This window comes from Myotis nattereri, assembly GCF_964212035.1.
Source record: "Myotis nattereri genome assembly, chromosome: 11".
Taxonomy (NCBI): domain Eukaryota; kingdom Metazoa; phylum Chordata; class Mammalia; order Chiroptera; family Vespertilionidae; genus Myotis; species Myotis nattereri.
The window spans coordinates 21,784,526-21,811,770 of record NC_138086.1 but is presented as its reverse complement, the minus strand read 5'-3'; the positions used below and the strand labels follow the sequence as shown (position 1 = coordinate 21,811,770).

At 38.5% G+C, this 27,245-nt stretch overlaps 1 protein-coding gene and 1 pseudogene across 3 annotated transcripts in view; one reads left to right on the top strand and one right to left on the bottom strand.

The window, feature by feature from the left end:
• The window catches only part of UBE2H (ubiquitin conjugating enzyme E2 H), a 109,521-nt gene that overhangs the window by 5,940 nt on the left and 76,336 nt on the right, over nucleotides 1-27,245 (top strand). The gene's annotated exons all lie outside the window — the stretch shown is intronic.
• On the bottom strand, nucleotides 11,206-11,684 carry LOC308526996 (large ribosomal subunit protein uL15-like; annotated as a pseudogene). Its single transcript has one exon. The product of its transcript is annotated as a large ribosomal subunit protein uL15-like (transcript).

The window sequence follows — 27,245 nt, the reverse complement described above, 5'->3', positions numbered from 1 at the left end:
CTAACCACTGAGCAACCTGGCCAGGGCACAATAGGTTTTCAACTGTAGACCCACAGTGTACATTTTCATGAAATACTTCCATGAAAAAAACTTAGTTGGGTTATACAAGTACTAAAATAATTGAGGAAAATGTAGGTTACAAAAAGGGAAAGAAAATAATTATCTATAATTCTACCCTTTAGACCAGCGGTTCTCAACCTGTGGGTCGCAACCCCTTTGGGGGTCAAACGATCCTTTCACAGGGGTCTCCTAAGACCATTGGAAAACACGAATATAATACTGTTTTTGTGATTAATCACTATGCTTTAATTATGTTCAATTTGTAACAATGAAAATACATCGTGCATATCAGATATTTACATTATGATTCATAACAGTAGCAAAATTACAGTTATGAAGTAGCAACAAAAATAATTTTATGGTTGGGGGTCACCACGACATGAGGAACTGTATTAAAAGGTCGAGGTATTAGGAAGGTTGAGAACCACTGCTTTAGACAGTGGTTTTCAATTATCTGGAGGTTTGTTAAAATAGGTTGCTGGTTCTCACCCCTGGAGTTGTCCCATTCACTGGTCTAGAGTGTGGCCTGATAACCTGCATTTCTTTTTTTCTCTTTTTAAATATATTTTTATTGATTTTAGAGAGGAAGGGAGAGGGAGAGAGAGATAGAAACATCAATGATGAGAGAGAATCATTGATTGGCTGCTTCGCCAATGGAGATCGAGCTTGCAACCTGGGCATGTGCCCTTGACTGGAATTGAACCTGAGACCTTTCAGTTTGGAGGCCATGCTCTATCCACTGAGCAAAACCAGTTAAGGCAACTTGCATTTCTAACAAGTTCCCTGCTGCTATTGCTGCTGGTCTAGGGACCACAATGTAATAACCATTGTCTGTAAATGTTAACATTATGATGTGGTTTTTTTAAAATTTAAATTCTTTACTGTTTAAAGTATTACATAAGTCTCCTTTTCCTCCCATTGACCATTATGATGTCTTTTTCATCAACCTTTACACACACACGCACACACCACCAGGATATATTTTTCAACCTGTTGCTTATACTATGCGTGCCGTTTTTTTGCTTAATATTTTTGCAATTATTTTTCACAGTTAAAAATATATGAGACATAATGAATAACTGATGTAATATAACATTCATTGGTGTACTTCTTTGTCATTTTCTGTGATAAATAAGATTGAAATTAACCTCATGCATAAGTCTTTTCCTTTATTTTTGGGTTATTTCTATTTTCTAGAAATGGGATTCTATAGCCAAGAAGGTAAACATTTGAAGTAAAATATTTAATTAAAAATTTGGGGGCCCACATTCAATGGGTTTTCATTTTGTTCTGTTGTGTTTTTCTTGGTGTCATTTCAGCACTGAAGCAGCCAGCCTGATATAGTGATGAAAGATGAGTTCTGATCTCTTTGTTGAAACTTTCATGTTTTTTGTGATAATGGTGATCTTCAAATTAGGGATACTTTTGTACTTCTTCCTTTTAGTTTTTATTTAATTGATTTTTAGAGAGAGAGAAACATTGATTTGTTGTTCTACTTATTGATAATGATATGTTCATTAGTTGGTTCTTGTATGTGCCCTGATTGGGGTTCAAACCTGTAACCTTGTATATCAGGATTATGCTCTAGCTATCTGCGACACCCGGTTGGGGTTCAAGGTTTCTTGGATTATAAAATCTTAGTTGAGGTAATATAAATAGAAAATTAGATACAGCATGTGCCTGGTTCGTGTTACCTTAAAAGCAATTGGAGTACTACTTATATTAGTGAAAATAAATGTAGCTGTTTTTGTTTAAATTGTGCCAGTATAACTTTGGTTATCTGGATAGTGCTTTCAGTTGACTTTATATTACATAGACAATTTCTGAAAGATTAATTTTAAAAATTAAAAAATGCAGATAAACATTTCCAGTGTAGTGTCTGTCTGTAGAAGGTTGATTTGGTAGGAATCATGTCTATGAGAGACCACCAGGTGTGATATAGTTGCATATATTGTTTTATGGTCTTATAGAGAGTACTGCATCTTTGCTCTTTTGCTAGTTATTTATCTAAATCTGTGAATAAATTAGTAAATCTCCTAATTTAGCAACAAAGTTTTGAAACTACATAACCCTTTTTATGTCACTCCATAGGAAAATAAACTGGATTTTAAAAAAATATTATTATTAACAAATGGTAAATTATGTATAGCTTTTGGGTCCCACAACTGTCAGCTGGTACAGTCGTCCCCCCCCCCCCTTATCTATCAGCAGGGTATATGTTCTAAGACTCCCACTGGATGCCTAAAACTGCAGATAGTACTGAGCCCTATATATACTATGTTTTTGCCCATATATACATACCCTTACCAGCTTCTCTTTGGCCTATCTGAATTGCCAGCATCACTACTCTTGTGCTTAGAGGCCATTCATTATTAGTAAAATAAGGGTTACTTGAACCCAAGCACTGCAGTACCTTAACAGTAGATCTGTTAACCAAGATGGCTACTAAATGACTAATGGGTAGGTAGTGTGGACAGCGGGGATATGCTTGATGATTCACACCTGGGGTGGGGTGGAGCGTGACTTCGTGAGATTTTGTCATGCTACTCAGAAAGGCATGCTGTTTAAAATTTCTGGATTGTTTATTTCTAGAATTTTCCATTTATTACTTTGACCATGAATAACTGAAACCACAGAAAGGGAAACTGCATAAGGAGGTGGGGGTGGGGGGAGGAACCACTGTACTTGGTTAGATCACTAATCCAAACTAAGGCTCCTACAATGAAAGCATGCCATGATGTAGGTCTTAGATATTTCAGATTTTTATTACAAATTATATTTACATTCAAATGGATGAGCATAGGAGGGAAATGCATTTTAAATGCTTGAGGCTTTTTCTGACAAAAGGAGTTTTAGCTATCTTAACTTGGTGGCTGATCTCAGTATTGCTGTAGAGTATATATAAGTATATTAAAATGTAGAACATAATATATGTTTGATAACAGAATCATTGATCTTGGCAACACAATTTGACATTATTAGCAACTGTTAGTTTTACCAACTAATTCATTCAATTCGCCATAGCTACCAGCTTGATATAGAGGGGGAAAAAAACCTGTCTTTTGCCTTTCTATTCATTTGTATTCTTAGGGATTAAAAACAAAAACTTCTTTTTTTTTTTTTTAAAGTCAGATTTGTTTTATGGGTGGAAGGAGGAGAGGAAGTAGGGCTTTTGAGTGTGTTCTTTAGTCTAATTATCTGGATTGCTGCCCATTTTTTCCTGGCAGTAAAGAATAGCAGTTCTTGAATGCTGTCTTTGATTATCAAATGACATATATTTAAGTATACCTGTATTGAGTCATTCATGCTTTTGTGAACACATTTGCTTTTATCTTTTTTTCTGTAGGCTCTTGGGTTAGAAGAGTTAGGTACCAGATTCTTTCTGTCTTTAATTAATTGTGGCTTTTCCTTTGAGACTTAGCTAAGAATTGTATAACATGTAAACCGTAATACATCAGGAAGACTGTCGGTGGCTTGTAAAGACTATATTATGATTTCATACAGTATTTCAAATGTATATGTCTGTTTTCTATTAGTATTCCTAGCTTATATATATATTTTTTGTTAAATATATTTTATTGATTTTTTACAGAGAGGAAGGGAGAGGGATAGAGAGTTAGAAACATCGATGAGAGAGAAACATCGATCAGCTGCCTCCTGCACACTCCCTACTGGGGATGTGCCCGCACCCAAGGGACATGCCCTTGACCGGAATCGAACCTGGGACCCTTGAGTCCGCAGGCTGATGCTCTATCCACTGAGTCAAACCAGCCAGGGCCCTAGCTTATATTTTGACTAATTTCTAGAAATCACGCAAGACAGTTAAATTCATTGGCAGGAAAATACATAAATAAACCTTTAGGGAGAAGGTATTTCCAGATCCTTTACAGTATCTTACATGCAAGGTTATTAAAAGCAGTAGTGAAGCCAGGTCCTTTTTTTCTAGGAATTTGGAAATCAGAGAATACTTGGCTTATTTCACTTTGTGCAGCTAGGCAATTATTTATCAAACTCATACTTATTTATGCTAAAAATGTATAGTAGTTTACAACTTTGCTACATACCTTCTGAATGTAAGACTAGGCTCTGCCATAGATTTGCTTTAGTTTTTAGTGAAGTCAGGCACACTGGAACGTGGCGCCTGAATTTTGTGTTCTTATATTTTCAAGGTATTGGTCTCTCTTCATCTATGAAGAATTCGTTTTTTCTAAGCTAATATTATACAGTCCTGTCAGTGTTTCTGAGATTCAGAAGCTACTATTTCCTTTAAGTCCTCAAGGTAGGAAGCCTAGAGGTCTCTATCACCCAGTATCCTCCTGTGCTCTTCAGAAAAGGTAAAAGGGAATAGTAGTCCCCTGTCCCTATGGGAGCTCATTCCCGGCAGAGTTTTGGCCCCTTTGCATCTTATAATTCAAAGAATGACTAACAGAATGTCTGCTTGTGCTTATTCTCTGTTTTTGGGGGGTGACTTAGTATAATTATATATATTCAAGCCTTTGAACTGGATTATCTTAATTGACAGAGATACGTCTTACCTTTTATTTGATTGATGGGAAATAAAATTTGAAATTATATTTTTTTACAGAATAAAAAAAATAGTGTATGACTTGAGTGCTTTTAAATTGGGGCTTGCCTTGGTTTATGTGACTCGGTTGAGCGTTGTCCTCTGTACTACAAGGTCACTGGTTCAATCCCCGGTCAAGGCACATGCCCAGGCTGCCAGTTTAGTCCCCAGTGTGGGGCATGCAGGAGGCAGCCAATTGATGTTTTTCTCACATTGATGTTATTATCTCGTTCTCGCTCTTCCTTCCTTTCTCTAAAACAAAGCAAACCCCCCCCCCCCAAAAAAATCCACATTTAATTGGGGTTTATTACTCTTTTTTTAAAATATTTTTATTGATTTCAGAGAGAAAGAGAGAGGGAAAGAGAGATAGAAACATCAATGATAAGAGAGAATCTCTGACCAGCTGCCTCCTGCATACCCCACACCAGGGATGGAGCCTGCAACCCCGGGCATGTGCCTTGACCAGGAATCGAACCGTGACCTCCTGGTTCAGAGGCTGACACAACTACTGAGCTATTCCCGCTGGGCTTATTACTCATTTGAATGAATTGGATAAAATGTAATGATTTTAGTCTGTTCTGGCTGTTTTAGTTCTTAAATGTCATTCTTAGAGTGTTTGGTCAACTCTGATGAAGTTCTGATGACATTTTATTATTTAAAGTGAAATTTTAGAATCTTACATAGATTTTAGCATGTTTTTCTATGTGGAGAAAACTTGCAATGCAAATAATAGTATTACAAAGCAATGGTTACTTTCTGAATATAAGGGCTCCTCTAGTTGAAATTAATAATTGTATTCTTTCTAGGCAATATCATTTGTGGCCTTATGTAACAGTTTGTGAAATACTGATGCTTGGCTATAAATTCTGATAACTTTGTTTTTATTATTGATAGGAAAAAAAGCCAAAGTTGAAATGTCTACTTTTTTATTAGTGAATTATAAAATCAGTTTCGCCACTTAGTGGTCACTTTCGTTATGTGAAAAATATAATTAAAACAGGATAGCCTAATGCCTCAGTTAATCTTGTTTATGAATTTAAGAGTCATAAATAAAAACGAAATGACTTAGTAGGTTTTTATATAAACGTTCTGGTATCTCTGTACAACAATAGATTACATGGCATTGTGTTTTGTATTCTTTTTTAACTCTTTTTTGTGTTGTTGTTGAGGATATTTGTGTTGAGGATATTTGTCCATTGATTTTTAGAGAGAATGGAAGGGAGGAGAGACAGAGAGAGAGAGAAACGTTGATGTGAGAGAGACATATCTATTGGTTGCTTCTTCCTGTACATGCCAAATTGGTGAGGGCATGTTTTAGTATTCTTGAGGTGTCTGAGTTGTATGTGCTCTGTCAATTTAAAAAATGAAATAAGACCGTAAGAGTGCCTGATTTATAGAAGCTTTTATCAGGCTAGAATGGCAGCATGCTGTTCCTTTCAAAATTTTATATATTTAATTACCTAAATTACGTACTTTTTATTTTAATCCTCACCTAAGGATATTTTCCCATTGAGTTTTAGGGAGAGTGAAAGAGAGAGGGAAAGACAGACTGAAACATTGATGTGAGAGAAACACATCAGTTGGTTGCCTCCTGCATGAGCCCCAACCGGGGCCCGGGCTGGGAAGTAGCCTGCAACCAAGCTACGTGTCCTTGACCAGAATCGAACCCGGGGCTCCTTGTTCCTCAGGCCACTGCTCTACCTACTGCACCAAACCAGCTAGGGCTATATTTTGTTTTTTAAAAGGTAAATTAGCCGAAACCGGTTTGGCTCAATAGATAGAGCGTCGGCCTGCGGACTGGAGGGTCCAGGGTTCGATTCCGGTCAAGGGCATGTACCTGGGTTGCGGGCACATCCCCAGTAGGAGTGTGCAGGAGGCGGCTGATCGATGTTTCTCTCCCATCGATGTTTCTAACTCTCTATCTCTCTCTCCCTTCCTCTCTGTAAAAAGAATCAATAAAAATGTTTAAAAAAAAATAAATAAATAAAAGGTAAATTAGGGGATGGGAGTATAACTGAGTAAAATAATATTCCCAGAGCCAGGATAGGATCCCGTCAGTGTTTGAAACAGTTCTGTATTTAAGCATTTAAATATTTTCCCATTATGCTTTTTCCAATTTTGCAGAAAATTTAGGTGCCAACATTTTTATTGATATTTAAACTCTGAGTGCCTATAGTGGATCAGTTTTGCTTCATGTTTTAGTATCTTTAAACTTTTTATTTTAGATTTACAGAAAAGTTGTGAAGATAATATAGAAATTATCTCTATGTTACCATTTTTTAAAAATATATTTTTATTGATTTTTTACGAGAGGAAGGGAGAGGGATAGAGAGTTAGAAACATCGATGAGAGAGAGAGAAACATCGATCAGCTGCCTCTTGCACACCTCCCACTGGGGATGTGCCCGCAACCAAGTTACATGCCCTTGACTGGAATTGAACCTGGGACCCCTCAGTGTGCAGGCTGATGCTCTATTCACTGAGCCAAACCGGTTAGGGCCTATGTTACCATTTTATGTTGTCAAAACTAAGAAACCAGTGTTGGTACACTAAACTCCAGGCTTTATTTAGATTTCACCAGTTTTTCCATGAATGTTTTTTTCTGCTCCAAGATCCAGTCCCGGATACCACATTACATATCATCGTCATGTCTCCTTAGTCGAGTTCCTCACGCCTTCACTGTTTTACATCACCTTAATTGTTTTGCAGTACTGGTCAGGTATTTTTTTGGAGTGCTCTTCAATTTCTGTTTATGTGGTATCCCCCTACCACCACCCCTCTCATGATTAGACATCATCATAATAAGGTTTTAAAATTTGGCCAGATTCATTGTGGATGTTTGGAAAGAATACCACAGAGGGGAAGTGCCCCCTCATGACTGCCCAGGTTACGGTAACCTTGATCCACGTGACTAAGGTGGTGCTTGCCAGGTTTCTCCACTGTAAAGTTACTGTTTTTTCCCTCTGTATTCTATTCTTTGGAAGCTAGTCACTAAGTGTGTAGTTAAGGTGACACTCAAGGGAGCTGGAAGAATTACACTCCATCTCTGGAGGGAGTAATTGTTAACTTTTGATAATTAATGTAGCAGTGCATTCATCTTAGTTGTTAGTGGCTTTTGTATAGAAGTTATATTTGATTTTGAATGAAGTGTAATTGGTACTGCCTCTTTGGAAATAAGATCAGATATAAATGTATGAGGATGTGGTCTAGAAGCACACAGATTTGGTGGATTTGTTTAGCTATTTGCATGGTAAATTTAACTTTCTACATTTGGCTGTTTTTAGATCTATAACATTTATATGTGAAGATAAACTTAGGATGAGTTGCAAACCTATTAAGAGCATTAAAACTAAAGGAAATATATCATCTTAAAAAGTTTTAGATCAGAAAGATAACTTGGGGCTAAGGTAATATAAAATGCTATTACAGTCAGTGTATCTTTTTGTTACTAACTAGAGCAGGTTATCAAAAGTCATTTTGTTACAATGCTGATGAGATACTGCAGGAACTAAACTCTTATTTATATTATTTAGCCTATAGTAAAATTGGTTTCTTTAGCCTGGCTAGTGTTGCTCAGTGACTGAGCGTCCGACCAATTCCCAGTCATGGCACATGCCCGGGTAGCAGGCTTGATCCCCAGTGTGGGGTGTGCAGGAGGCAGCGATCAGTGATTCTCTATCATCATTGATATTTCTATCTCTCTCTCCCTCTCCTTTCCTCTCTGAAATCAATAAAAATATATTTTTTAAGGTATATACAAAGCTTTATTTTCTTGAGCAGAGTATATTTAGAGCCAACGCTATAAAGCAGCAATAAGATATTAAAATTTTGCCTAACCCATTTGATGTAGGTTAAAAAGTTAAGCCAAAGTATTTATTTCTCAGGGGCTTCCTTGAAAATAGTGAGAAAAAAAGGTAGAAACTGAATGTTAGTGGGAAATATCTCATTCGTTACAAATACTATAGTGGTAATAAATTATTTATTTTGAGATTGTAGAGGGCAGTTCAGAATTTATGTATCAACTCAAGGGGACACCTGGGTTTTTCTGTTGTATATAAGTCAGAAGTGTTTATAACCAGCTGTTGATTGATTTGGTTACCTTGGTGGTACATTTTCAGACCTTTGCCCTTTGCCAGCATCTGGATGTCATGTAGATGCTAAGAGTCAATAGTGTGACACTTGGGGTCATCCTAGTGTCTTGATGACCCTGGGCAAGTGTTCAGCTGTTTTGCAAATTTATTTTTTATTGAGAGAGAAAGGAAGGGAAAGGGAGAGAGAAGCATTGATATGAACAAAACAGGGATCAGCTGCCTCCTGCACTCCCCCCATAGGCGATCAAGCCCACAACCTGGGCATGTTTGCTGACCATCAAACCAGCAATGCACAGGACAACGCCCAACTTAGCCACACTAGCCAGGGCTCAGCTTTTTTCTTTGTAACCTCTTTTCCGTTGCTTACTTTCTGAAGTTTACATGCCCAATAGCCCTTTTTAAAAATCAAGACTATTTTTTTAGAGAAGTTTTAGGTTCATATCAAAATGGAAGGAAGTATAGAAAGCAATTTCCCATATCCTTCTTGCCCCCCATTCATGAACAGCCTGCTCCATTATCAACATCCCTCACCAGAGTGATGCATTTGTTATAATTGATGAACTTACATTAACACATCATTATCATCCAAAATAGTTTACATTAGGGTTCACTCTTGGTATTGTACATCCTATGGGTTTGGACAAATGTATAATGGCTTGTAACCACCGTTACGGTATCATAGAGTATTTTCACTGCCCTGAAATCCTCCGTGTTCCACCTAGTTCACACCACTCCCTAGCAGCTACTGATTCTTTTACTGTCTCTGTAGTTTTGCCTTTTCCATATGTCATATAGTTGGAGTCATACAGTATATAAAGCCTTTTCAGATAGGCTTCTTTCACTTAGTAATGTGCATTTAAATTTCTTTCGTGTCTTTTCATGGCTTGATAACTCATTTCTTTTTAGCACTGAGTAATATTCCATTGTTTGAATGTACCAGTTTGTCCATTCACCTTAGTGAGCCACTTTGACTAAATAGAGCTAGTACTATTAATGGTTTCTAATTTTTTTCAGATTCACCTTTGTACTTTTTTCAAAAAATCTTTTAGTAGCAAGTAGCTAAATTCTATCCTGCTGGCCCATTCTATCCTCATTTCTACCTTTCTTGTTCTCTAATAACTTGTTCAGTAATGTGATACTTCTCATTCTAACATTTATTCTTGTAGCATCTTGCTTTGAGATGTTATGACCCATTTTTTCTGAGATAAAAACCCGGGCTACACAGGTTGGTTGAGTGTTGAGATCATAGAGTAAGTCATCCTAGTGATGGGTTTGGAGCCAACTAGGCTTTCTTATGCTTTTATCCCTTTTAATGTGCAAGTAACCCATATCTTATTTTATTTTTTAAATGTATTTTTATTGATTTCAGAGAGGAAGGGAGAGGGAGAGAGCTGGAAACATACATGATGAGAGAGAATCATCAACTGGCTGCCTCCTGCATGCCCCCTACCGGGGATTGAGCCCGCAACCCGGGCATGTGCCCTTGACCAGAATCAAACCCGAACCCTTCAGTCCACAAGCCCACGCTCTGTCCACTGAGCCAAACCAGCCAGGGCAGTAATCCTTATTTTACTTAATGATGACCTCAAAATACAAGAGTAGTGATGTTGGTAATTCAGATATGCCAAAGAGAAGCTGTAAAGTGCTTCCTTTAAGTGAAAAGATAAGTATAGGAAAAACAGTATATATAGGGTTTGGTACTCTCTGAGGTCTTAGGCATCCACCAGAGGGTTTTGGAACATATTCTCCACAGATAAGGGGGCTACTCTATGTTGGAAGAGAAGTTGTCATGTTATAAAGTCTAAGATGTACTTCATTTGTCCTTAGCATAGTGTTGGCATAATACTATGATCTTTGATAAAATATTTGAATCAGATTGAATTGAATTGTACAATAAACCATGTAAATATACTCTTAGCCAAGAAAGAAAATTGGTGGGGTGTGAAGATGGCAAATGTTTTCATGTTAGTAAAGAATGTCAGATTTGTACTATATGTTACAGCTTCTAAGACATTTTTTCTTGCATCTTAACATCCTTGAAATTGAGATATCTTCCAATTGGTGGTGAGTCACATTTTGATTGTCAGCTTTTTTCTTTCATGTTGTGTCATAAAACAGTGTTGTGTCATTGATATGATGAAATAGTGTAGTGCCTCCTTTTGTGTGGAGACGAAGAAACACAATGGATATAGCAGTTTACTTCTTGGGCTATAGGATATGCTGTATTAAATGTTATTTTTATCAGACACGGAATTGACTCTGGACAGCTGATAGTGGGCACCCATTGCTAGAATATTTCATTAATAAAGCAGTTATCTTTATTTCAAGCTAGAAGACTAGACTTCAATGCCAGAATTCTGGCTTTTAAAATAAAATGTAAAACTTACAAATTTTGTTTTTTATATGCAAAGTCTTTTGCCTTTCTTTCTTTCTTTCTTCCTTTTTTTTTTTTTACTTGTGGACATTTTAATGAACTTCCCTCCATGTAGCTTCAAGCTACCAGAACACAGGCCCCACCAACACCCTTAATATTCTCCTTGGCTCTTCTGCTGAAGAACTTGGCCTTCACAGTGACAGGCTGCTTTGGGAGCTTTCCCTTCCCCAGAACTTTGTAATAGCCTGATCACACCACATCAGTGATAGGAGCAACTCCAGTCTTGCTCTTGGCAGCATTTGCCTGTGTCTACTCACTGACCAAGGTCCACAGCTTATCAAGGTTGACAGTTGGGCAGAAGCTCTGGTTCCTCTTCAAGTGGTAATGCCTCATACCAACTTTCCCAAAGTAACCTGGGTGATTGATATTTGTCGAAGTTGATCCTGTGATGATGCAAGCCACCAGCATTACTCTGCCCGCGCGCCCCCCCCATCCCCCTCCCCCCCCCCCCCCCCCCCGTGCTTCCTGTGCTTGCCGATGTGGCCGTGGCTCACGTGGCCCCGAAGTTTTCAGGTCTTCCTTAGTCTGGATGGCATGTCTGTGGCCGAGCTGCCTGCCTTTCTTTTTAATCATATTGTTGGTGGGAACATAATGGTAAGTATTGAGTTATTCCATTTCTGTGTAAAGCAGGCCTTGGGAGGCTTTACTGCGTAGCTCTTGGAAAAGGAGTGAAGAGTAGCAGAATAAATTTTTAAAAATTTTCTTTTAATTAAAAACATTAAATTTATTAATACTTTACTGAAACTTGAGGAGTTAAATCACAAGTTTACTTTTGGCTTCTGTTATTCTGAATCTAAGCACTGTTAATATTTATTCTACATGGTTTTATGAAGACCTAAAAGGCACAGCTGCTCATTTCTTAATCTTGAGAGCTTTTTCTGTTCTCTCGAATAAGTCTATTTAAAGATAAGTTATCAAATCCTATTATTAACACTGCTTCTGTTAATTTTATATAAAAACGAATAGGACTATAACACGGAGATACAATTGATTCTTGAATAACATGGATTTGGACTGCACAGATCCACTTAAATGTGGATTTTTTTTCAATAACTACATACAGTACTGTAAATGTAATTTCTCTTGTGATTTTAACATTTTCTTTTCTCTAGCTTTATTTTATAATACATATAACAAAAAAAGTATGTTAATTGCCCATTTACATTATCTCTAAGGCTTTCAGTCAACAGTAGGCTATTAGAAGTTAAGTTTTCAGGGAGGCAAAAGTTATACATGGCCCAGGTGGTGTTGCTCAGTGGTTGAGTGTGAACCTATGAACAAGAGGTCACAGTTCAGTTCCAGTCAGGGCACATGCCTGGGTTGCCGGCTCGATCCCCAGTGTGGGGCGTGCCGGAGGCAGCCAATCAATGATTCTCTCTCATCATTGATGTTTCTATCTCTCTCTCCCTCTCCCTTCCTCTCTGAAATCAGTTTTTTAAAAAATTAGCTGGTTTGGCTCAATGGATAGAGCGCCGGCTTGTGGACCAAAGAGTTCCTGGTTCGATTCTCAAGGGCACATACCTTGATTGCAGGCTTCTTCCCGGCCCAGGCCCTGGTCAGGGCATGTGTAGGAGGCAGCCAATGGATGTGTTTCTCTCACATTGATGTTTCTCTCTGTCTTTCCCTCTCTTTTTTACTCTCCCTAAAAATCAATGGAAAAATATCCTCGGGTGAAAGATTAACAAATAAATAAATAAGTAAAGTTATACATGGGTTTTTGATTGTGCAGAGGGTCAGCACCCCTAGCTCCTGCATTGTTCAAGGGTCAGCTGTATAAAGATACTACACAAATAAAGACTATAGGCACTTAAAAGCGTAAAAATAAGTTTAAAAAGAGGGTAGAACCTTGGAATAGGGTGGAGTTGAGTGTATCAAGCCTTGAGAAGGTTTCCTGAAGGAAGCTGAATGTCATAGAGGCAGGAGCGAAATATGCAGGCGGGTACCTGTGAGGATGGGAGGTGTCTGGTGGCTTAGCTTGATTTAAAGATCAGAGGTTGTAACTTAGTCCCTGTTAAGATTGTGGTTTTATAGTGCAGTGTGTGTGACCAAGATTATGAGGGTTGATGTAATTTGAATAGGCTAGCTTTTTCCAATTTAGGATTTTTTTTTTTAAATATATTTTTATTGATTTTTTTTTTTTTTTTTTTTTACAGAGAGGAAGGGAGAGAGATAGTTAGAAACATCGATGAGAGAGAATCATCGATCAGCTGCCTCCTGCACATCTCCTACTGGGGATGTGCCCGCAACCCAGGTACATGCCCTTGGCCGGAATCGAACCTGGGACCTCTCAGTCCGCAGGCCGACGCTCCATCCACTGAGCCAAACCGGTTTCGGCCAATTTAGGATTTAATGGACACTCAGGGCTACATCTGATACTTAGTTGGAGGTATGATCTCTCATCATCTGTCAACCAAAGGAGGACTCTTAGTAAAGAACATACCCATAGAGGTTGTTAAAATCTGATTATGAGTTGGCAGGGTTTTAATGTTGTTGTTTTTTAAGTATATTTTTATTGATTTCAGAGAGGAAGGGAGAGGGAGAGAGATAGAAACATCAGTGATGAGAGAGAATCATTGCCTCCTGCACGCCCCACACTGGAGATCAAGCGTGCAACCTGGGCATGTGTTGTGATTGGGAATCAAACCATGACCTTCTGCTTTATAGGTCAGTGCTCAACAACTGAGCTACACTGGCTGGGCTTAATGGTTTTTATAGAAGGAATGCATGATTTTGTGACACATTTTATGAGAAATGATTAAGATAATACTTTGGAGTGCATAACTATTTTTTTCAGCTATGTACTACATTTGAAAAGTAAAATAGAGTGGATTGACCATCAGTTTCAGTCACAGATTTGAATTGCATCTGCCTTTGTTTCCTCATCCAAAACATGAAGAAAATACCACATTATAGGATTGCTTGAAGAATCACGAAATAGTATATGTGAATACATTTAGTATGTAATTGCTTAGTGAATAACTCAGCAATTGCTTAGTGAATAACTGGTTGGCTGCTAGTAACAGATCTGAAATAATGTAGCTATAACATGGAGTTAGCAGGTAGGCACATAAGGGCAACGTTGATGTCCTTAGGGACCCAGATTCCTTCTGTCTTTTTACCCAGACTTAATGTGTGGCTTAGTTTTTCAAGGGGCCACTCCTACCATACATTAATGTTTCATGCAGGAGGAGGAAGAAAAGGGTGAGGAAGGCAAAGGTATAAAAACTAGCTAAGACTTTATCACCCTCCAGCTTTTTTTTTTAGTTGATGAGAGAGAGAGAAACAGAAACATCCATTTGTTGATCACGCACTTATCTGTTGACTCTTGCATGTGCCCTGACCAGGAGTTGAATCCATAACCTTGGCATATCAGAATGACACTCCAGTCACTGACCCACCTGGCCAGGACTTGTACCCCCTCTCCCCCAACTTTTAAGAAGCTTTTCTGGGTGATCTTCCTTACAAATTGCACTTTTATCCTGGGCAAGAGATGTCAGCTGACGGAGGTGCAAGAGAGGCTAAGAACCATTACTTTTGAACTGCCTTTAATAAAATCGGAGTTTTATTAGTAAGGAAGAAGGGGAGAATAGATACTGGGTTGGTTCACCAGCAGTGTCTGCCACAGTGAATGTTAAGTTTTATTTTTTCTTTTATTTACGTATTTGGGAGCATCATTTAGGCCTGGCTTAGGCGACCCATGCCTTGAATGCCAGTCCATAAAATTTCTCTTACCTTTATCCAGTGTCTTCTAGGTTTTGCTTTGCTAGAAGACGGGGCTTATATGATAAAATTACTTACTTTTGGGCATTAAGGGAAAAGAAGAAATATTAACTTGGTTCTTTTTATTTATAGTTTAGCTGGTATCTTCAAACTTTAGCTTGAGGACCTAATGTGGGAGTTTGGTAGAGGAGAGGCAGCGTCTAGTGTGAAAATTGCCTGGTAGACCATCCAGGGTTCTTGCCCTTGGCTCTGCTGCTCAGTGCCATGGGGCCTTGTGCCTTTCGCTTCCTTTTTGGGTATCTGTTTCCTTACCTATGGAGTAAGGCGTTGGCTGGATGATTCTAAGTCGTTGCAACTTGAACATTCTGTTTTTATTTGTAGACATTTTGTATATAACTCTGGTTGTTTTCATATATAAAATGTAAAAAACTTTCATAGCCATATGTATTGCCTTCTAGGGAATAGAGAATTGAAAGTAGTTTTTAACAAATTTAAAATCTTATTTTGAATATAATTATCTTTACAGATGGATATGGATAGTTAAAATAAGTTCTGCAGTTTATTACTTTCTTGGTATGAATATTGTATGAATATTTACTAGGGTATTTAGAAGTATGAAATAGAAAACCTTGACATCTTCCTTTCTGACTTTGAAATATGGTAATAAGATGTTGCTTCATATTTAGAAACCTGCATTAATAAAAGTTTGAGTAGAAAAAGCCCCTATCTTATGCCAGTAGCACTTGTTGCCCTTTCTTTTCTAGAAATGCATCCCTAAAATTAACCCTTTGAGTGCCAACCAATATCCTAGGAACTATGCTAAAATTGCCAAGGCATTTTTGCTGATTTTACAGCAGCTTAGGAAAAAAATTATGAATCGCAAGTAAATGAAGTTACATATTCAAACACTTAAAGAAACCTTTACTAACATTGACATATTTAGCAATATCATCATCACTAATAAAAGCAGACTTAGAACTGGACGCCATTTCGAAGCTTTGATAGCGCTCCCGGAACTTTTGGCGAAAGACAGGATGAGCGCCATCGCGCTCCCCGGCACTCAAGGGGTTAAGTATTGTGAAATTGTAATTATTAAAATGCTATCCAGTGTTAACTCATCACCTGCTGACCTGAGAATTCAAATGCTTTGTTTACCGTGCTTGACCAACTCTACGACAGCGTCAGTTGTTGCCATAATTACAGATGCTGGAATTGAGGTGAGATGTCACCGTCCTTGTCTGGTAATGAGGAGCAGCCAACTTAAGCTGATTTTGTTCTTTGGGGCAAGTGTGTACCTGTTCATTATATGTTTTACAAGAAGGAATCTTATGGTTCCCTTATGTTTTGTTTCAATTTTGTTTTTCATATAGAGCAGCGGTTCTCAACCTGTGGGTCACGACCCCTTTGGGAGTCAAACGACCCTTTCACAGGGGTCGCCTAAGACCATCGGAAAACACATACATAATTACATATTGTTTTTGTGATTAATTGCTATGCTTTAATTATGTTCAATTTGTAACAATGAAAATACATCTTGCATATCAGATATTTACATTACGATTCATAACTAATAAAATTACAGTTATGAAGTAGCAACAAAAATAATTTTATGGTTGGGGGTCACCACAACATGTATTAAAGGGTCGCGGTATTAGGAAGGTTGAGAACCACTGATACAGAGTATTTCTTTTTTTCCCCCCCAATATGTTTTTATTGATTTTTTAGAGAGAAAGGGAGAGAGAGAAACATTGATGAGAGAGAAACATGGTTAGGCTGCCTCCTGTATGCCCCCTATTGGGAATTGAGCCTGTAACCCAGGCATGTGCCCTGACTGGGAATCGAACCGGCGACTTCTTGGGATATGCTCAACCAACTAAGCCACACTGACCAGGCAATATAGAGTACCTCTTGAAAGGCAGTATGGTTTAGTAGGTGGGGTAAGGCCCTTGTTCGAATTCTTTCAAACAGTTAACGTATAGTTGCATAAAAAGTGTCTAAGCTTGTTCAGTAGCAAGAAAGGGCTGTTTTAAATTATGATTAATATTGCAGAACCAATTCTAGGTTGGCAGTAATATTTGCTTAAAATATAGTGGTAGGCTTTTAACTTGGCCTTATTGTAGATCCTTTTTCTTTTATTTATTTTTATTTTTTAAAGGTTTTTATTGATTTTTACAGAGAGGAGAAAGGAGAGGGATAGAGAGATAGAAACATCCATGAGAGAGGAACATCATCAATCAATCAGCTGCCTCCTGCACGCCCCCCACTAGGGATCGAGCCTGCAACCCGGGCATGTGCCCTGACTGGGAATCGAACCAGCAACCTCTTGGTTCCTGGGTCGACGCTCAGCCTTTGAGCCACACTGGCTGGGCATAGATCCTTTTTCTTTTCAACATTTTTAGTTTTTTTAATTGATTTTAGAGAGAGAGGAAGGCGGGGAGAGAGAAACATTGATGTGAGAGAGAAACATTGATCAGTTGCTTCTTTCACGTGCCCTTACCTGGGATAGAACCCAAAATCTTAAGTATGTGCCCTGACCAGGATTAGAACTCACCACCTGCTGGTGTATGAGATGGATGCTCCAACTAACTGAGCCACACTGGCCAGGGGGCACTTTTTCTTTCAGCTGTCACATTTTTATGAGTAAAACTTCATCTTATTCTGGAAGTTAGTTGATATGGGTGATTCAGATAAAATTGCATAATATGGCAGTATTAAGTTTTTTGTTCAATAGAAATTGGAAAAAAATTTATTTCAGAGAGTAAGGGAGAGGGGGAGAGAGAGAGAAACATCAGTGATAAGAGAGGGTCATTGATCGGCTGCCTCCTGCATGACCCACACTGGGAATTGAGCCTGCATGGGACAATGCTCAACCAACTAAGCCATACTGACCAGGGTGGTGCATATTTTCTTTCAAATTATTGTTTTGGGTTTCTTCGGGTGTATACCCAGAAGTGGAATTGCTGAGTCATAAGACAGTTCCATTTTTATTTTTTTGAGGAACCTCCATACTGTTTTCTGTAGTGGCTGCACCAATGCCGCATTCCCCCAAGAGTGCACGAAGGGTCCCTTTTCTCCACATCCTTGCCAACACTTGTTTATTGATGATAGCCATTCTGACAGGTGTGAGATATCTCATTGTGGTTTTCGCATTTCTCTGATGATTAGTGATATTGAGCATCTCTTCATCTGTCTATTGGGTATCTGAATGCTCTCTGGAGAAGTGTGTATTCAGGTCCTCTGCTACTTATTTGCTTATGTTTATATATATATATATATATATATATATATATATAGAGAGAGAGAGAGAGAGAGAGAGAGAGAGAGAGCGAGCGCGCGCTTCCTTTGTCATATATTAATTGACCATATAGGTGTGCATTTATTTCTGGGCTCTTTATTCTATTTCACTGATCTCTGTTTTTATGCCAGTACCAATCTGTTTCGATTACTATTGCCTTGTAGTATAGTTTGATATCAGGTGGTGTGATCCCTCTAACTTTGTTTCTTTCTCAAGATTGTTGTGGCTATTCAGGGTCTTTTGTGATTCCATATACATTTTTGGATTATTCTAGTTTTGTGAAAAAAAAAAAAAACGCCATTACCATTTTGATAGGAATTGCATTGAGTCTATCTATGGATTGCTCTGGTTAGTATGGGCATTTTAATCATGTTAATTCTTCCTATTTATAACACTGTATATACTTTCATTTGTACCTTCAGTTTCTTTCCTCAGTGTCTTATAATTTTCTGAGTACAGGTCTTTTACCTCCTTGGTTAAATTTATTCATAGTGTTGTTTGTTTGTTTGTTTTTTTGAGGCAATTATAAATGGGATTGTTTTCTTAGTTTCCCTTTCTGGTAATTCATTATTAGTGTGTAAAAATGCAATTGATTTTTGAATATTTATTTTGTATCCTGCTATTTTACTGAATTTCTTTATCAGTTCTGGCAGTTTTATGGTGGGATCTTTAGGATTCTCTATATACAGTATTATGTCATCTGCAAATGACTGTTTTACTACTTCCTATCCAATTGGTTGCCTTTTATTTCTTCTTGTCTGAATGCTGTGGCCATATTAAAATCTTTTAAAAATAGATGAATCCACTTTTCTGCCCTTAGAAAATGTGGAATGGTGAGTACAGATGGACCCTTAACCTGGAAGTCAAGGCTTGATTCCCAGTCAGGGCACAATCCCCAGTGGAGAGTGTGCAGGAGGCAGCCAGTTGATGTTTCTCTCTCATCGATGGTTTTATCTCTCTACCCTTCTCCCTTCCTAAAATCAATAAAAAATATGTTTTAAAAAAGGAACTAAGACCTGAAGTTAAAATGAAGCCCCATGTGAAATCTTACAATTATTTTTTTACTTTCTTATATATGTGCATATCCATAAGTAATAGGTAGCATTGTTAATGCATTTGTAAATAAATGATGTCATACATTTTAGTTCAGTATTACCTTTGGGATTCATCGATGTTGATAGAAGTAGCTCAACTTTGCTTTTAATTCATTTATAATAAGTTACATGCATGTACTTTATTTTACATATCTATTTTGTTATTGTACATTTTGGTTATTTCCAGTTTTTCAGCATTATATATATTGCTGTAATGAACATTTATGAATGTATTTTGAGCACAGATGGGTGGGCAGGTTTTTTTATTTAGTAGATACAATAAGAGTTGTGCTTTATGTTCATACCCAGCATATATGTTTTATATATGCATACTAGACACTGTACTTTTACAAAAATGATATTTACCCATATGTTTGTGAAGTGCACCCATGAGATATGTATATGTATATGTATATCCCCTCATTTAAAAAAAATATGCTAATCAGGCACCACATTTGGCAAATAGTGGTTAATCTCTATAACCTGAAGCAGAATTGCTGGCCTTAGTGGTAGTGACAATCATTAGCTTTGCTAGAGAAGAAAATCTTACTCTTCAAAGTGGTGGTAGCAAACTTTACATTTCCATTAACAGCATTTGAGACTTACTGTGTGTGTTTTTTTCTATCAAAACCAACACTTGTCTAGCTTTCTAATATTTGCCAATATAATGGATGTGAAATGGTATCCCAGTGTTTTCTAAGTCTTTTTTTCTGATCAAATATTCTGAGTGCCATTTCTCTGTCAGACGCTTTGCAAAGCAGCAAAGATGCTACCAAGAGAATTGAGGCATGACTTCTCCTGTTCTAGGAGAGGGAGGTTAGCTTCGTCAACCTGTAAGTGTCAGAGACAGAGCAATGTGCAGTCCACTTGGAAACACGGCTGTTGTGAGAGATGAAGCTTGACCTTGGTTTTGAAACATGAGGAGGTGTTTTCAGACAGAGTTGAAGGACATTCTAGGTCAGGGGTGGGCAAACTTTTTGACTTGAGGGCCACAATGGGTTCTTAAACTGGACCGGAGGGCCGGAACAAAAGCATGGATGGAGTGTTTGTGTGAACTAATATAAATTCAAAGTAAACATCATTACATAAAAGGGTACGGTCTTTTTTTTTTTTTTAGTTTTATTCATTTCAAACGGGCTGGATCCGGCCCGGGCCGTAGTTTGCCCACAGCTGTTCTAGGTGGAGAGAAGGGTACTGGGCAAAGGCATGGAGCTGTAAAACCACATCATTCAGAGAACGTACTGAGTGTTAATGACTGTGCGTGGAGTCCTAGGATTGGGAGGCCTAGGAAGAGGCAGAGGGGAATCTGCAGATGGGTGGGCAGATTGAAGGAGTTTTGTACTGCAGGCACTGATAGTAATTGGTGAAGATTTTAAGCAGAGTATTAACAGGATTTTTTTTTTTTTAAGTCTAGAAATGAATTTTGGTATTTTATTTTTATTTTTTAAATATATTTTATTGATTTTTTCCAGAGAGGAAGGGAGAGAGATAGTCAGAAACATCGATGAGAGAGAGAGAGACATCGATCAGCTGCCTCCTGCACACTCCCCACTGGGGATGTGCCCGCAACCAAGGTACATGCCCTTGACCGGAATCGAACCTGGGACCTTTTAGTCCGCAGGCCAACGCTCTATTCACTGAGCCAAACCAGTTTCGGCGAATTTTGGTATTTTAAAGATTCTGGTCAATGAAGGTTTTTTTGGTTTCACTTGTTAGCTTGCCTCTTATTTCTGTGCTTTGGAAACAGGCTGATAATAGAAATTTGTTCCTTTGAACTGAAGTTGGTCATTGATTTCTAAAATAAAGATCATTGTAGCCTAGCATATGATATATTTGCTCTTTTCTATGCTGCTTGGTTTTAAGTATGACAACAGGTAGTCTTCAGGGTATTTTCTTTCTATTGTCAAATAAGAATGGGTGTAGGTTTGTACAGGGTTGGTAATTTTAAGAGCTTGTATTTTAGGACAGTGTCTTTCATCAGGATATTTTCAATCTTTCTTTCATTATTGCTGTATCATAACAAGTATGAATATAGTCTAAAGAACTTCCTTTAAAAAGCTTGAGTGACTCTTATTAAATCAACTGTGTGTGTGTGTGTGTGTGTGAAGATGAGGATAGAAGAGATAGATCTCTTTGGGATCCTTGCCACTTTTGGCATTCCATAGCTGTGAGTCCTGTTTAATAGGAGCACTTGTCTGGCTTTACAGCATGAATGTTGAGGCCTGCCAGCCTTTAATTTAAATAGCAGATTTAGAGACCAAGTTGGAGAGAGTTGTACTATTTTGAAATTCTCAGTGCCTTAAAAGAAATAAATGTTAAACATATAGCACAGAACAGCAAACACTTTTTGGTGTGTGCATGCTTGGTATTTGCTCTTGGTAACCTCACACTTTTGTTAGTTTTAAGGAGAGTATTCAAACATATGTTCTTTGATATGCAGGGCAACAGTGAGTACTGAACAGATGTTATTTTTTCCCCAAAGATATTATTACTGATTTAGAGGGAGAGAGAAGGGAGAGGGAGAGAAACATGGATGTGAGAGCAAAATATTGATCAGCTGCCTCCTGCATGTCCCCTTCTGGGGACCGAGCCCATAACTGAGCATATGCCCTGGAATGGAGCCAGCAGCCTTTCGGTGCATGGCTAAGTGAGCCACACTGGCCTGGGCTGCACAGATGTTATTTTTAATTTAGGAAACTCAGAGGCAAGTAGATTTTTAAAAATTAATATGTTTTAATTTTTAGAGAGGAAGGGTGAGAGACAGAAACATCGATGATGAGAGAGAAATATCATTCAGGAGAGAAACGTAGATCCGGTTGCACCACAGCAGGGATCAAATCCACAGCCTGTGTATGTGCACTGACTGGGAATCAAATCAACGGCCTTTTGGTGCATGGATGATGCTCAACCAATTAAGCCACACTAGCCAGGACTGCAAATAGATTTTTTAAAAGAACTTTTCTAAATCTTGCAGTTCAAAGTTTTAGTTGTCTTTTTTAGCTACTTGATACTTTAAAATACATACTTCTTCCCTCCATAATCTCTCTAAAATAAAAGCTTTTTATTAGTTTAGTACTTAGTCCAGGGAGAGTGCTTACTGAGAGAACCATATCTGGGATTAAAAGATCTAGACAGCCCTATCTAGACAGCTGGTTTGGCTCAGTGGATAGAGCATTGGCCTGCGGACTGAGGGTTTCCGGGTTTGATTCCAGTCAAGGGCACATACCCGGGTTGTGGGCTTGATCCCTAATAGGGGGCGTGCAGGAGGCAGCCAATCAATGATTCTCTCTCTCATCATTGATGTTTCTATCTATCTCTCCTCTCCCTTCCTCTCTGAAATCAATAAAAATTTAAAAAAAAAAATCTAGACAGAAACTTGGCCAGTGTGAGTCAGTGGTTGAGCATTGACCTATGAAACTGGGAGGTCGAAGTTCCATTCCTGGTCAGGGCACATACCTGAGTTTTGGGCTTGATCCCTAGTAGGGGGTGTGCAGGAGGCAGCCCATCAGTGATTCTCATCACCGAGGTTTCTTTCTCTCTGTCCCTCTCTCTGAAATCAATAAAAATATATTTAAAAGATCTAGACAGAAGTTTGTGTCACCCAACATTCCTACCTTGCCCTTTCCTTTCAGAAATCCCCGGTGTTGATTCTCTCAGCCTTGTCGTCTATGAGCCACCCAGCTTCCAATATATACACACAAATACAAATACACATACAATTTAACAGCTTAACATGTTAACACTTTGGCAGCAGAAAGTGGGCTGACTCAGTTGGATACAAGGTGACTGTTCTAAAATAAATAAAATGAAACAGCACAATCTTGAATTTATGGGCAACATCTGAGACTGAAGAAATGAGAGTTCTGCAGGTGGTTTGGCCATTAGCTGTGAGCATGCTAGAAGTGGACAGGATGTTTTCTCTGTAGTGTATAACCTTGAAGTCTTGCATCTATTCCCATTTCCCCAGGAATGAAATTCAAAACAGAAAAGCTATTTTCCTTCCATTAGCTTTCAAAACAAAAGTAACGTTTGTAAATTTGAATTAGACTGTTGCATAGTGCTAAAGAGGATGGCTCTGGTCCTGGATTGGATTTTTGGTGAGGATTTTAAAAATTCTGTTAGAACTTGAGCATAGATACATGGTTTAAAAAAATAAGATGAGCCCTCACCGGTTTTGCTCAGTGGATAGAGCATCGGCCTGCGGACTAAAGGGTCTTAGGTTCGATTCCGGTCAAGGGCATGTACCTTGGTTGTGGGCACATCCCCAGTGGGAGGTGTGCAGGAGGCAGCTGATCGATATTTCTCTCTCATCGATGTTTCCCTCTTCCTTCCTCTCTGTAAAAAATCAAAATATATTTTAAAAAAGTGAGATGAGGCTGGCTGGTGTTGCTCAGTGGTTGAGTGTCTACCCATGATCCAGGAGGTCACGGTTTGATTCCCAGTCTGGGCACATGCCCGGGTTGCAGGCTTGATCCCCAGTAGGGGGTGTGCAGGAGGCAGCTGATCTATGATTTTCTTGCATCACTGATGTTTCTATCCCTCTCTCCCTATCCCTTCCTGTCTCTGAAATCAATAAAAAGCATATTTAAAAGTAAAATTAAAAAGTGAGATGGAAACAAAAATATTAACCACTTGTACATATTCTGTAGCAAATGGCTGAGAAGTTTAAACAAATCTGTTAACGTCTGTATTCCATGAGCATGTTGATTTCTGTGGTGGATAAAGACAGTGCAGTACCTGAAGACTGTTCTCCTATTTTTCTTAGCTCCCCACTTGAAGTGGAGATGTTTAATGTAGAGGCTTTCTATGTTAAGCCAGTAATAGTGCCCATGAAAACTTTGTGTTCTCGCCTGTTGGGTAGCTCAGTTTCTTAGAGCTTTATCCTGATAGGCCAAGGTTGCGGGTTTCCTGGTTAGGGCACATACAAGAATCAACCAATGTGCCGTAACCTGTTTGGCTCAGTGGATAGATAGAGTGTTGGCCTGCGGACTGAAAGGTCCCAGGTACGATTCCGGTCAAGGGCATGTATCTTGGTTGCGGGTGCATGCCCAGTGGGAGGTGGCTGATAGATATTTCTCTCTCATCGATGTTTCTAACTCTCTCTCTCTCCCTTCCTCTCTGTAAAAAATCAATAAAATATATTTTTTTAAAAAAGAATCAACCAATGAATGCATAAAGTGGAACAAGTCGATGTTTCTCCCCCACCCCCTCAAAATCAATAAATACATTTTAAAAATTAAAAACAACAACAACTTTGTGTTTTAGACATTAAAATCCTGAATTAAATCAATGTGATTATCTGCCTATAAAAAAGCTGAAGTTATTTGAAGAAAAATTAGCAGGCTCGGGAATATAAGCCATTTGAAAACTTAAAGTGCATCTGAGAAAGCCTTCTGAGAGTCAGAAGATTTTATGGATTTCTTCTGGCTTGTCATTAATAATTGAACTTGGTGTGAAAGACACATTTTAGCTGGATGCATTTATGAGACTGCTAAAGGACAAGGATTTTTTATTATAGATTGTCACTGTCTCTGCTCTGTTCCTATGTCCTGAACTAACAATTGAAAGAAAAACCTGTGGAACTCAATATCTTATTGCTTTCTAGATGGGAGTGGGGCTCAAAGGTGACTGCATGCTGGGGGTCGGGGGGTATCTTTTGGAAGACAGGCAAATTGGGGTCATGGGCCACTTAGCCAAGCCTGTTTGCTTCTGCTTTGGCCACAGGTGGCAATCAGGCTGTTTGACAGTGTTGAAGTTCTGCTTCCAAACATCCACCTTTCCGGTGTTTCTTCCTGGTGTTCTGAAAACCATAGGTGGGGGAATAGTCTCATTCTGTTTATAGGTTAAGGGTGTTGCCTGAATGCACCAGAAGTATTATTATTATTATTATTATTATTATTAAAAACATAATTTTATTGATTTCAGAAAGGAAGGGAGAGGGATAGAAACATCAATAGGAGAGAAAAATCATTGATCGTCTGCCTCTTGCAAGTCCCACACTGGAGATCGAGCCCACAACCTGGGCATGTGCCCTGACTAGGAATCCATCCTGTGCCTTCTAGTTCATAGGTCGATGCTCAACCACTGAGCCATGCCAGCGGGGCCACCAGAAGTATTATTTAATATTTATTTTAAGACAACAGATGAAGAAAACTTTCTAAACTTCCTTAACAAAATGGAGCCAAGCCACTGGTTTTTCTTGGGAAATGTGTTTTTACACGCCTTTAAAGCTATAAAAGTTAATTTCATAGCCTCAGGGAAAGATATTGCTTCCCCTAAAGATCATTTTTAGGAGAGTTGGAAACTGAGTTGTCATTTGGTCTATAACTTAAACTGATAAAAAGCCTCTTTGAGGACTTACTTTGTGCCAGGCACTGTGCTTTTTTTTTTTTTTTTTTTTTTAAAGCACCTTAGATATCTGATTTAATCCTCAAAATAATTCCGAGTGGTAGCTCATCTTGGCCTTTTTCCTCTTTTAAAGATGAGAAAGCTGAGGTGTAGGCCCCCGTCTCAGGCCAAGTAAGTTTCGGATAAACTCAGGACGCCTGACTCTAAACCACTGAACTCTACATTACACTGCTTATATTTCCTTGGACCGTGTGGCAAGGTTGGTGGTCTTGTTTTCCCAAGGGAGCGGGCTCAGAGTAGATAAAAGTAATTTACTCTCATGGCTAGTGTTGAAACCAAAATTCAAACCTGGGTCAGCTCGAAGTGAAAGCCTGTGTTCTTTCCACTGAGCGTATCATATTACCTCTTAGGGTACATTACTGTAATATCTGATTTACTAGGATCTTTTTATTTCTTCTGTTGGCTGCCATCAGTTTATAGAGGGGTTGGTTTAAAAACTTCATTTGTGAGATGGTGGTTTGGAACTCAGAATGCATTGTCTGCTAGCAATGGGTGCTGTACCTGGTTGTGGTTCTGAGGCCATACCCCATTGCAGACTTCACCTTCTTATGCCTGTGATACCAACCTGGGTTCTAAGACTTGCCTCCAGTTCCAGAGGAGGAAGAGAAACAGATAGGTGTTCCTAGTTGTTTCCAGATTCCATTTGACCCTTTACGAATGTTACTTCCCTTGGTGTAGGTGGCAAACTATGAAGTATGGGGTTGAGGGTGAGTTCGAAGCCTCTGAGGTCAGACCTGGTTCAGAGTGTGGCTGCACCAGTGTTACCTGTTCTCCTACCCACTGTCTGCTGGATGACCTGAGATGAGACTGTGAACCTTTCTAAGACTCAGGTTCTTCATCTAAAATGAAGGGATGCCCCCATGGGTTATTATAGGACTTTGAATGGCACAAACAATCATTAGATGTTCAGCATGGTATCCGGACATGGTAGATGTTCAGGAAATGATGGCAGTAATGGTGGAGATGGTGATTCATTCTGCTTTGTGATCCATCTTCTAATTAAATGTTGTAAATTTTCATATACTTTAAAATCTTAACTTTAACTGTAAATTCACTTGTTTTGTTGAACAAAATTTTTAAGTGTTGCACATACATTTTGATGAATGGCTTTGATATTAAATCAGCAACTTTCATGAGCCTTTTAAGTTCTTGTTGCATTTAAACTTAATGTACTTTTTGTTTCTCAGATGGAGAAACTGAGGTAAGAAGTAGGGATGAGCCAAATAGTAAAATGTTGGGCTTTGTGGGTCATATACTCAATGCTGCTATTATAGTACAGTTGCAGCCACCAACAGTATGTAAGTAAATGGGCTTGGCATGGTCCAATAAAACTTTATTCACAAAACAGGCCATGGGCTATAGTTTGTGGACCCATAGACTAAAGGAGCATACTTAATTCTGTCTCATCATAAAAATCCACATTGTCCTACGGTCTCTCTGTAGGTGGAAGTAGGTTTATTAAAGGGTTTTCCCGGGGGCTTCATCCTCAGTTTTCACACAGCACATTATTTGCTATAAATTGATTCATCTATACACACCTTCAGTTATTTTCCTACTCTAGATTAATATAGCTGCTTGCC